We start from the raw sequence: 6,000 nt of genomic DNA, 5'->3' as shown, positions 1-6,000 counted from the left end.
AACCCTGTTGTAATGGTTGCTAAGGAAGTGGTGGTATCCAGGCTGTAGTTTGTAAGTAAAAATCTAATTCTGCTGATTAAGGACAATTGTTCCAGCAACAACAATGACAAACGATGGAAATATGGTAGATGCTAGTCACTGATAAATGTAATGATCAAACTTTGTAATGTCCAAATTAGGGGGAAAAAACAGTTATTCAGTCTATAAAACTGTTTGGTCATCTGCTTGAAACCACCTGTCTGTGGGCTAAGCAGTTAAAGAGGAAGCCACACTGTTTATTACAGTCACCTTTAAATCCTCTTTTGAAAAAACTTGAATTTCTTTCACATATTTACATAAATAATGAATCTCATTTGTGTATTCATAATCCATAAAACATTAATTGAAGCTAATTATCAAGTTGCTGGCATGCATTTTGAATCCTTTAGTTATACATTTAAAAAAATTACTATTCACATATGAAAAATGTACCAATCACTGATAAGGATTTATCAAAATGCCTGTGCATAGAACATCATGTGCATGGAACATATTTCATACTTCTAAAGTAAAAACAAAACATTGTAAGACACCCCACACCCGATGTATTATTTAAAAAGATAAGCAATACTAAATATTTTTGAATCTTAAGAATGTAAACTTAGTTGGCCTAGGTTGGAGCTAAAGCCAGGTTCTACAGGTTAAAGGGCAAGTGCTAACCAATGACCACTGCAGTGACTGTCCAATGGAAGAGCCCCTAGCTGCATGGTGCTGGAGAGCCAAGCTATAAGTAGTGATTCTGTTGTCCCTGTTACCTCCTCTTCCCCCTCTCTCTCTCCAGGGGAACCCTGGAACATCTGTAAGTACACGGCAAGTTTGTTACATGCTTGGCTTGCCAGTGAAACAAGGCACGAGGTGGCCCCCTCGGGCTAGAGGGAGTAGCTAATTGATAGTCTTTACTGCCTTCTCTCACTCACTCATTCTAATGGAGATGAGCATGTCGAGTGCTTTTTCAGAATGCTTTTCCTTTCGCTGAGCGGTGACAGCACGTCCCTCCGTTTAGCACAGATGAGGAGCTTCATTCTGTGGCTTTGAGCAAAGGGGTCCACTAACTAACCTTGCACGTGGACTCTTGGGAATTTAATGAGGACTGCGGTGGGAGAACTAAAGGAAAAGCTTCATTAGCTGAGCAAGTATAATATTAGCCTGCTTGTTATGCTACTCTAAAAAGTCTCAACTACAGTGAGATTCAAGAGATTGTATCTTAATTTGACTATAAAAAAGTAGCTGCAAGAGCCAGGCTGCGGCAGCAAACCAAAGAGATGATGCAGGGATAACAATTTACCTGCTGACTTCAATTAGAGTAACCAACAGCCCACAGACTGTCACCTTTGAGTTTCAGTTGTTTAAAATAAATAAATAAATAAATAAAATCTATTTAGAGTGATTGACATTAGTGTCAAATCTACACAAATAATGAAAGTGCACCTGAGAACCTGGTTTACTTTAAAGAAGGACATTGTAGAGACAGTTACCTGAACTGGAAGAGACATGGTTACCTACTGTAATACAAAGTAAGGATGTCATTCTAGAACTGGCTCTCTTTGCAGTGCCTCATTGGTGGCGTAGGCCAGCAAAGACACTGTTGCCTGATGCTTTGTGACAGATTGAGGCTGACTGTGGGGTGGCTAGCTTGAGGTAATTCTCATGCAGTGTCCCTCACACTCGCACAAGCTGGGATATGTACAACAACATGGGCATTAACCATCACTAACACATTGAGCTGCTTCATGCTGTTTTCATGGATTTATCTGAATTTTGCACAATAACTAACCTTGAAATGTTGCTGTGGCAGGGATGGGGTTAAATCCTACCCCTGCCAGCAATCACAGGTGTAGCCATTTCCCAATTAGATAATTGATGCTAACTGGGGAGTGGCCACATGTATAAAAGGAACCAGAAATCCTTTGTTGAAGGGAGTGAGGTGAGTGTTTTGGGTAGGTGGTAGGTGGTAGGTGGTAGGTGGTAGGTGGTAGGTGGTAGGTGGTAGGTGGGCCTAGTTTTGGCCCTCGTGCTGTGGTTATTTGTGTCTATTTAATAAATGTGTACCTATGAGTTTCAGCTGCAGCTTTTCTTGTCTCTGAGTCTCTCTTCCTTCTAATAACACCTTGGACCACAGCACTTTCCTGTCACAGTCACTAATATAGAAGATAAGCTTCCACTTCCCTCTACCTTTACACCGGCATGTCACAAAATAACTATGAGCAATACCTGCATGCTCATGGTACCCCTTCCAGCTGAAGGTGCCTGTCTTGTGATCACTGGGCTCCCTGCGGGACTGCCAGAGCCAATGTATTATTCCCTGTAGAATCCCCAGCCAAGAACAGTAACTACGCACAACTGTATCTTTACCGGGTGAGACCTCCCGGGACCCACTAACTGTAAGAGGTTTGAATTATCACAAACAACCCCCCTGGTAACCTGGCATGCTCTTTGGCTCTGTTCTCATAAAGAAAACGTGCTCAACCCTATCCCCTATCTCTGGCATTTGCTGTACATAACACTTTTAAATTATGCATTAAAAGGTTGTATTTGGGTTAAATCTGGAGGTTTGTAGACCATGCATGTTATGTTGACAGATTTACAGTAATAATTCGATTAACTGAACAAATCCGTTTTACAAACACCCCTGGTGCGAAGTAGTGAAGCGATAGAGACTTTACTACAGCATAGTGGTCCCAAATGCAATTTAAAACTTTTCTATTTCTCTGAAGCAATGATTCCAGGAGCCAGGCTAATGGGCTTGCAGTCTAAAATGTCTAGAGCTCTACCTTGTCTCTGAGTTCACTGAGAATTTTCACACCTCAAGGCAAGACAGGCATCAACAGGCCAGTTAGAAACCACAAGCTTCAAATGATACAGACTTCACACCTTGCGGCGATGACCACATGAAAGGTAAAGATCCTCCCAGATGGACTGAGAGTGTAAATCCTGCACTGGGCAGAGTGAAGTGCACAGAAAGAGATACTTAACTACCTTGCAATAGCTACGGTATTGTCAGATCAATATTGTTGTATACTGGAAGATAATTAAGCACTTTTCTTTGCCCCCTATTAGAACAATACAATTCCCTTATTGTATCTTTTTGTCTTTCCCATTTTTATATCCACTTTAACTCAAATTATTTCTGGCCATGACACTGGTTAAAATGTATCTTTTTCTCTAATAGTTATTAGTGCAATTAGAATTGGAATTTAATTAAACAAGTTGCTTATTTCTGTTTTGGTAACTAATGTCTCCTTTTTGAAGAAATTGTGCTGTTTGGAGTAAAACACTTTGAGAATGTAATTCTAGGTGAGCCTGATTAACACATACCACCTGATATTTTATTTAACTATATAGCTCCTTTCATAGTGGACCACCATGACAAAGCACTTTACAAGATAGTGAGGAATGATGCAAAATACAATGAAATACAGGGCATAGTGCATTGAATACAACATTAAAAAACAATGCAAATACATTAAATATAGTCATAATACATTTACATTAAATAAAAGGCTAGGGTGTGAATTCTAAACATTGTGGATGCATGTGTCGAGCAGAATCATACAAATAAGATGGAATAAAAAACCTGAAATAGCAATTTAGACAACAGCTAATAAGATACCAGGCTTAGAGAGCTTTAAAAGCAAGAGGGAAGAAGTGGGTCTGGAGAGTTGATTTGAAGCGAGCGATTGTGGGAGCTGCACACACTAAAGCTTGGTGAGAGTTCCAGGGAGTCGGGATTTGAAGCCAAAAGAGCTCTCTCTGAGTGTGGCGCGCTTTTGCTTGGGTATAACCAGCAGGCCTGAGTCAGAGGACCTCTGCTTGCGTGCAGGGACACAGAAGGTCAGCAGGTTGGAGAGATACTCTGGACCTGTGTGATGGAGATCCTTGTAGGCAAGCAGGAGAATTTGAAAAATAGTCCTGAACTTTACAGGTAGTTAGTGCAGCCGGGCAAGACGGGGTGATGTGATCATGCTTTTACATCAGGTAAGACCACCAGAGAGACGGTTGTAGTAGTCGATTCGAGAGGAGATGAATGCATGATAGAATATCTGCATCCAGGAGGAAAAGGTAGGGACAGACTACTAGATCCTACTAGATCCTACTAGAAGAAGTTCAGATTTGTTGGTGTTGAGCTGAAGAAAATTGGTAGATATCCAGGCCTCAATATCTTGGATGCAAGCTGAGAGCTGAACCATGGCAGAGGGATATCCAGGGTTTAGTTTTAAGTAGAGCTGGGTGTCATCAGCATAGGAGTGAAACATGAGGCTATGTTGGTGGATAAGTTGACCCAAGGGAAGCATGCAGATGTTAAAGAGAAGATGCCCAAGAACAGACCCTTGAGGGACACTGCACATAACCTGGTTTGTGTCAGCACTGCTTCCATCATAGAAAACAGACTGCATGCATCCAGATAGGTAAGAGGACAGCCAGGCGAGAGGTTCCAGAGATTTTGAAGGAGGTCAAGAAGAATGGTATGATCTATGCTATCAAAAGCAGCAGATAGATCATTTAGAGCAGTTTCGATACTGTGATGTGGCCGGAAACCAGACTACAGAGATTCAAGCAGATTGTTACCTGTGAGATGTTTCGTCAGGTGGCTGGCTACAGCCCTTTCAATACAAATAAAAATGCAAAAACTACAAAAATAACAACCATTATATATTAACCATTATAGAAGCAGTGTCTTAGGAAGCATGTGATTTATATACTATGCTGAGCACCATTCATCTGTTCAGCCAGGCATGCATATCCAGTAATGGCATCTCTGCATCCCTTGGATTCAGGCTGATCTGTTCTAAGTGCAGTGAGCAGGCTGAGAAAGCCTTGAAATGACACTGATTGATTTTGTTACTGCAAAGTGGGAAAAAAAAGGTTATGAGAAAATAAAAAAGGGGACCTTTGTTTTAAGGAGAAAACCCTGATTCATTGATTCTCCTTGGCTCTAAATCACTAAAATAAAATAAATACATATCATGGTACCTTAAAAAAACACAAGTAACCACACTTAATCTGTCTTTCCTTAAACAAACCATGCAATCATTTATTGATCAACACAGAGACACAATCAGTGCATGGAGTTGACCTTAAATTAAATAGTATTGCAAATACAGTATTCTGCCAGCGGGTGGCACTATTATTATTACGCGCAGTTTTTAATAAAGGACATCAATAATACCTTAAATGTGTTTTTTTTTTACTTGTCTCTACCCTTTCCACAGAAGCATAGGGGTAAGCAGGTTTTAATGTTTGGTTTGGGTTAGGGTTATTCCAAATATAATATTCCGCCATCGGATGGCACCATGGGCAGTCTATATCAATGGATATCAATAACACCTTAAGTGTGTTTTTTCAATCAGGTTTTAATGTTGGTATTAAGCTTAATTATGGCTGTCTGGAGTATAGTGCCCAGAAGGCTAAACTAAGATAGTAAACAAATAGTAAGCAATTATATTGTAAAATTGATTGTGATGTCTGCAGATACTGGGGCTATAATCTGATAAGATCTCATAACTGTATTATTATTATTATTTTACTGGCTAGCATTAACTCAGACTGCAGAAATAAGTCTTTAATCTATCCTGTTCCTCCTAGCATTACCACTAGATGCAAAGCCAATAAACAAGCCTAGACTGAGGACTCCAGAGGCTGTCTAAGGCTTTATTTATTTCAAATGGTCTACAAAGAAAACTCATTATGATGAATCATCTCATTTACGAGTTTCCTTAGGGGCATCACAGAAAGCAACAATGCCATCTGATCAGTGCATACCAGTAAATAGTGACACAATGATTCAAATAAGATGACATATTAGGGCTGTAATAAACACACCTGTTATGCTGGTAATACACTAATTAGTCTACATTACATATGCCTAAGAAAGGCAACTGAACTCACTGTCAAAGCACTTCAACATACTGTAGACTTATCAGTCAAAAACAGAACACGCTATTTGAGTAATTGGGTGTGTGC

Source organism: Polyodon spathula, chromosome 19, assembly GCF_017654505.1.
Source record: "Polyodon spathula isolate WHYD16114869_AA chromosome 19, ASM1765450v1, whole genome shotgun sequence".
In the NCBI taxonomy this organism is placed as follows: domain Eukaryota; kingdom Metazoa; phylum Chordata; class Actinopteri; order Acipenseriformes; family Polyodontidae; genus Polyodon; species Polyodon spathula.
This window is presented reverse-complemented; position numbering follows the sequence as displayed.